The sequence below is a fragment of the Aedes aegypti genome, chromosome 1, assembly GCF_002204515.2.
Source record: "Aedes aegypti strain LVP_AGWG chromosome 1, AaegL5.0 Primary Assembly, whole genome shotgun sequence".
NCBI lineage: Eukaryota > Metazoa > Arthropoda > Insecta > Diptera > Culicidae > Aedes > Aedes aegypti.
In genome coordinates this window covers 234,944,037-234,950,915 of record NC_035107.1, presented here as the reverse complement: position 1 = coordinate 234,950,915, position 6,879 = coordinate 234,944,037, and the positions used below count along the sequence as shown (strand labels likewise).

Genomic DNA, 6,879 nt, shown 5'->3' with positions numbered 1-6,879 from the left:
GATGTTTTAATCGATTACGCGCTTTTATCATGTTTGTCCATTGTTTTAGATCTGGGCTCACAGTGACAGTTCGTGACAGCAGAATCTCGGCTCACCTTGATGTACATAAATTTCGTATCGGTTTCTCCCTCCGAGGTAACGACCATGGACCAATGCACGCGTTCACTTATTGACGTTTGAGCGGTGCCGTGTTATTTACGTGACCATGAAAACTAGTGAATTCGGCACCGCTCAAACGTCAAATTAGTGAACCCGTGCATCGGTCCATTGACTTAATGAAAAATATGATTTCATCGCAGTAATCCACGGCATGTCAGTGGAAAAGCCATCTGGAAATCTAACTCATAGAGATTCGACATGACTTTGCTTTAAAGTGGTTGGCGTTACCATAGGCTAAGAAGGGACCCGTATGCATGATTGGGTGCATGTGGAATCGAAATAATCAAATAACACGAGGTGAATCATGAAATTATCAACACGCTGCTTCCGAGAGAACATATCGATCAGACAGAACCGTTTCTTAGTACTGCACATTGCAGATGAAATCATCTGTGTGTTTCTGTGGCAGTACCTACCTAGCATTTACGTGGAAACCACCCTTCTGCACTCGAACCGGTCATAAATTTGCGCAAACCCGTTGTTCCCTTGACGTGCATATCGCCGTTAAATGGATTCAACCGGATCGTTGTTTGGGGTAGGTAAAAAAATTGTTACACAAACAACACACCATTTTTACAAACCTCCGTGTGCTCCCATAAAGATTGGCTTTGTTTTTCTTTAACCGATTGTAAATATTATTACGGCACGTTTCAGGCCGTACATTTAGCTGCTGCTGCTGCTCTACAAGGAAACTGCTGAAGCGACTCTGTGCCGAAACAGACGATTGGTTGAACGGTTCGGGGGCAGATTGCGAGTGGAAGCAAACTTAATAACAATAACAATACAGTGGCTCCGTGAAGTCAAGCGATCCGCGAGCAGTGGTGCTGACGACGAGAGCGAACGGGAGGTATTTAAACAAACTCATCGCTTCGAAATGGGAACGCTTTGATAGATCAATCATAAGCTTGAATGGATTGCAAATTTGCGAAATAAAAAAAAGTGCACCTATGGAGAATGAATTGCGAACCTTGCACATCAGCCAGACAGACAAGCGCAATTTAGCGGTCGTCGTGGCGGCAACGGAACTGAGTTGAACGGTGAGTTGATTTCACCTGCTTATGAGAGAAAAAAAAAACGCTTTCAATCAACTTAACCTAACTCGACCTAAATATATAACGCATTAATCGTGACAAAAGAAGATTGTCTAAAATTCTAAATAATTGTATTCGTCAGATGTTCCAAAGAACATTTGATATTCTATGTAGTAACTCATTAATACTATACCACATTGGTAGCTTCAGAATCATTTTTCAAATTTTATTTTGAATTCTCTGTTGAGCTTGCTTTCTGGTATAACAACAGCTAGTCCATTTAGGTACAGCATACAACATGATTGGCCTGCAAATGTGTTTGAAGATCAAAAGCTTGTTCTTAACACCAAGTTTTGATTGTCTGTTAATAATTGGATTCAGATATTTTGTTATAATGTATGATTTATTATTAAACTTTCATGCCAAATACAGTCGAATGTTTTTTCTATGTCTAGAAGAGCAAGAACAGTTGAATAGCCTTCAAATTTGTAGGAATGAATCAAATTTGTTACATGTAAACGTTGATGAGTAGTCGATTGTCCATTCGCAAAACATGAATTTTCGTTGATGTGAACCATCGTTCTATTCAAAATAACTTTTTCAAAAAGTTTACTGATGGAGGAATCAAGCTGATTGGACGATAGCTGGCAGTTTTGACATTTTTGTCCGGTTTTATATATTTCATATAAATCTTTTTCGCAAATGTTGTGCTAGTAAGGAGAGCTCTTTTACTAAATCAAGGACGTGAATGGTTTTGATGACTATACAAGCTACGCTATACAAAATAGTAATTCGAATTCATCAAGCTGCAAACTAAGCGTAACTTCCCACATCCAACCATCCAATTCAATTCTCCAACCTCATCCTTTGAGCCGTGTCGATTGTTCAATCGCATCCAAGTCATCCAATTACCCATCGCTTCCTCTCATTTATTGAATGCGCCATGCGAACAAACGAGACCCCGTCATCAACGCCACACAGCTAAAAAAATGTTGTAAATTTAAGTTTATTTTGATGCACATATTTGGAGCATCAAAATAAACCTAAATTTCAACGACCAATCCATTATTTTTCAATCGAATTCACTTTAAATTTACACGATCATGTAATATTCAACCATTTTTGATTGAAAATTGAATGTTTATTCATTTAAGTTTACATGATGCTGTAACATCACACGAATTTGATTTATTTTTACAGTAGGTTTCAGTTTACATCACATTGAAAATTAAATATTTTTTTCTGTGCAGCCTTACCCTTCGAGGGGTACCTATTATGCTTTGCTTACCATCATCATCATCATCATGGGCCAGAAAAAGAATGAATGGAAAAAGGCCCCATCCAACATATAACATAGGTCGTCCTGTCTCTTTTTAAAGCTGAACGTACTAAAAAAAACAAGAACAAAATTCACCGGCCCGAGATAAATTGCCCTCGGTCACGACCGAATAAATTTGCTGTTTTCTCGCGCCTACCGTCTGCCTGCCATCGCGCATGGGAGTAACTGGTCCAAATTCGTGGACATAACTCAAACTAGTTTTAATCCTTTTTTGAGATACTTGAAGATATGCTACGGCGAGGTGGTGGACTTTCGCGCTTGCTGTTCAAAATTGCGCTAGAAGGCGTTATGCGGAGAGCCGGGCTTAACAGCCGGGGTACGATTTTCACGAGATCCAGTCAATTTGTTTGCTTCGTAGATGATATGGACATTGTCGGCCGAACATTTGAAATGGTAGCAATTAAGGCAATACGATGATGATGATTTATAATCTGGAATGACTTACTTTTGGACAAGAAATTTATCTCTTCACTCCTATGCACATCGAATCGTTTCATCCAATGTAGCCAAACCCCAACTGAACCAATTCAGTATTTGCGGGAGGTGGCCGTTGCGACGGGCCGGGAGACGAAATGACGGGATGTGAATTCGATCCGCCTCGAAGCCTTGTGCGGATTCAAATTTATAGAAATATAATCATTCTGGCCGATTGCGGTTCGGAGCCCGGGTTAGACACAATTTAGCATATCTACCACATCTTCCCGCCACCCTTGTAGGGCGGACGCAGACGAGCCAGCAGAAAGGAATCAATTTCCAGATCGAAAATCAGCGAAATGAATCAATCACGATTTTGATGAGCAGCTACTGCGCTGTTTGTAGCTGCATGGGAAACCCATTTCCGACTGATGATTCGTTTTTTTTTTGTACGTTTCTCGCGCCTGGGAAAAGGGATGGAAGTGAAGTGCGGTTTTTTGACGATGCACTGAGCTTCTTGTGGGGTTTAAGGTTTTACATTACCACACGAAATAATGGTTATTCCACCAGGAATTCTTCCAGGATTCTGCCAGGAATTCTTCCAGGATTCTGCCAGGAATTCCTCCATAACTAATAGATTTTCTGGCGGAATAAAATTTCTAATGGAATTCCTGGAGGATTTCCATCTGAAATTCCTCCAGAAATTGCACCAGGAATCCTTTTGGGAATTTTTCCAGGAATTCCACCAAAAAATTCCACCGAGAATTCCACCAGCAATTTTTGCAGAAATGCCTCCAGGATTCCATCAGGAATACCTCCAGTCATTTCCCTAGGAATTCCTCCAAACATTCGCCTAGTAGGAATATCTGATGAAATTCTTCCAGGAATTCCGCTAGGAATTCATCCAGGAATTTCGCTAGGAACTCTTCCAGGAATTACACCAGGAGTTCATCCAAGAATTCTTACAGGAAGTTCACAAGGAATTTCATCAGGAATTTTATCAAGAATTTCTCCAGGATTCCGTCAGGATTTCCTCCATAACTGGTGGAATTTCTGAAGGAATTTCTAAAGGAATTCCATCAAGAATTCTACCAAAATTCCACCAAGAATTCACCAGGAGTTTATGCAGGAATGCCTCCAGGGTTCCTTCAGGAATACCTCCAGTCATCCTCTAGGAGTTCCTCCATGAATTACAACAGGAATTTATGCAGGTTTTCGTACAGGAAGTTATCCAGGAATTTCTCCAGGATTCCATCAGAAATTCCTCCGGAAATTCCACCAGGAATTCTTTTGGGAATTCTTTCAGGAATTCTACCAAACATTCCACCAAGAATTTTAGCAGACATGCCTCCAAGAATTCCAGCAGGACTTCCACCAGAAATTCCTCCAGTAATTCTCCTAGGAATTTTTCCAGACATTCCCCTAGGAATTTCTCCTGAAATTCTCCTAGGAATTTATCCTGAAATTCCCCTAGATTTTCTCCAATAATCCCCGTAGAAATTTCCCTAGGGATTCCTCCAGCAAATTCCATAGGAATTCCTGCAGAAATCTCTCTAGAATATCTCTCCACCAGGAATTCCTCCAGAATTTTCAAATTCCAAATGAAATTCCGAAGGGAGCTCATAGGAAATTCCTGAAAAAATTCTTAAGGAAATTCCGAAGAAAAGTACAAAGGAATATCCGAATGAAATTCCGAAGGAAATTCCAAACAAAATTCTAAACCAGATTCCGAATGTAATTCAAAAAACTTTCCGTTTGAAATTACAAAGTAAATTTCAAAAGAAATTCCAAATAAAATTCCGAAGTAATTTCCAAACGAAATTCCGAAGGAAGCTCAAGAGAAAAATTCCAAAGGAAATTACGGAGGAAACTCCATAGGAAGCTCGGAAAAAAGTTCCGGAAGAAATTCCAAATGCATATTATTCCGTAGGAAGCTCCGAAAAAAATCCAAAAGAAATTCCGAAAGAAATTACGAAGGATATTCCAAAAAAATCCAAAGGAAATTCCAGACGAAATTTTGTAGGAAATTCCAAAGGAAATTCCACAGAAAATTCCAAAGGGAACTTCGAAGGAAAATCTAAATGAAATTTCAAAGAAAGCTCCGAAAAAAATCAAAAGAAAAAAAAATAAAGGTAGCTCCAAAGAAAATTCCGAAAGAAACGTGAAAGCACATTCCGAAGAATTTTTCAAAGTAAATTCCGAATAAAATTCCGACGATAATTCCAAAAAAGATTCTGAAAAAAATACAAGGGAAGCTCCAAAAGAAATTCCAAAAAATAATCTGAATGAAATTCTAAAATAAATTCCGAAGAATATTAAAAAAAATGATAAGTAAAAGTAAATTTAAAAAAAATCTGAACGAAAATTCAAAGGAAATTTCGAAGAAAATTTCAAATATAGTTCAAAAGGAAATTCCAAAGGATACTCCAATGATAATTTCGAAGGAAATTCCGAAGAAAATTCCGAAAAGAAAATCCAGAAGAAAATAACAAAGGATATTCCAAAGAAAATTACGGAGAAAATTCTAAAGGAAATTTCTAAGAAAACTTCAAAGGAAATTCCGAAGGAAACTTTAAAGGCATTGTGAAGGAAACTTCAAAGAGATTTCGATGGAAACTACAAATTGAATTTCAAAGGGAACTTCAAAGGAAATTCCGAAAGAAATTCTAAAGGAAATTCCAAAGAGAACTCTTAAGGGAAATTCCGGAGAAATTTTTAAATAAAATAAGACAATTCTAAAAACACTTCCGAAGTAAATTTCAGAGAAAATTTTGAAGAAAGCTCTAGAAAAAACTCCAAAGAAAATTCCAAAGGAAATTCCGTATGGATTTCTGAAGGAAATTCCAAGGGAAATTTCACAGAAAATTTCCAAAGGAAACTTCGAAGGAAATTCTTAATGAAATTTTGAAGTAAATTTCATAGACAGCTTCAAAAGAAATTCCAAAGGAAGTTCCGAAAAAAAAATTCGAAGGAAGCTCGAAAGGAAATCCCGAAGGAAACTCCAAAGGAAATTCCGTAGAATTTTCCAAAGTAAGTTCTAAATAAATTCCGAATGAAATCTCGAAGGCAATTCCAAACAAGATTCTGAAGAAAATTCCAAAGGAAGCTCCAAAAGAATATCAAAAAAAATCTGAATGAAATTCTAAAATAAATTCCGAAGTAAATGCCGTTGAAAATTCCAAAAGAAATACAAAAAAAAAATCTGAACGAAAATCTAAAGGAAATTCTGAAGAAAATTCCAAATGTTATTCGAAAGGAATCCCTCAAGTAATTTCACCCAGAATTCCTCCACGAATTCGAACAGGGTATTCTACCAGGGATTTTTCCAGGATTTCCACCAGAAATTCTTCTAAGAATTCCACCATGAATCCCTCTAGAAATTCCACCCAGAATTCCTACTGGAATTCGAACAGGGATTTCTCCTGGAATTGTACCAGTAATTCCTCCAGGAATACCATCAAGCTCCAAGGAAAAAATTCCAAAAAAGATCATGAAGAAAATAACAGGAGAAATTCCAAAGAAAATTCCGGAAAAAATGCTAAGGCAATTTCAAAGGAAATTTCGAAGAAAACTTTAATGGCAAATCCGAAGGAAATTCTAAAGGAATTTCGAATGAAACTTCTAAGGGATGTCGATGGAAACTCAAATATAAATTCTGAAGGGAACTTTAAAGGAAATTGCGGAAGAAATTTTAAAATAAATTCGGAAGAAATCTCTAAAGGAAATTCCGAAGAAAATTCTAAAGGAAATTCCAAAGAAATTTATAAATAAAATTCCAAAGCAAATTTCGTATGAAATTCTAAAGGACTTTCCAAAGCAAATTCCGATGAAAATTAAAAAAAAACAACCCAAAGGAAATTTCTAAGAGAATTCCAAATGATATTCTAAAAAAAAATTACGATGAAAACCACAAGGGAAATTTCGGAGTCAAATACG

General features: G+C 37.2%; 1 long non-coding RNA gene across 1 annotated transcript; it reads left to right on the top strand.

Moving 5' to 3' along the window:
* Positions 1-318: 318 nt before the first annotated feature.
* Positions 319-1,252, top strand: LOC110674636. Its single transcript, XR_002499058.1, has 2 exons — positions 319-694; positions 814-1,252. It is a non-coding gene; the product is annotated as an uncharacterized LOC110674636 (long non-coding RNA).
* The last annotated feature ends 5,627 nt before the right edge of the window (positions 1,253-6,879 follow it).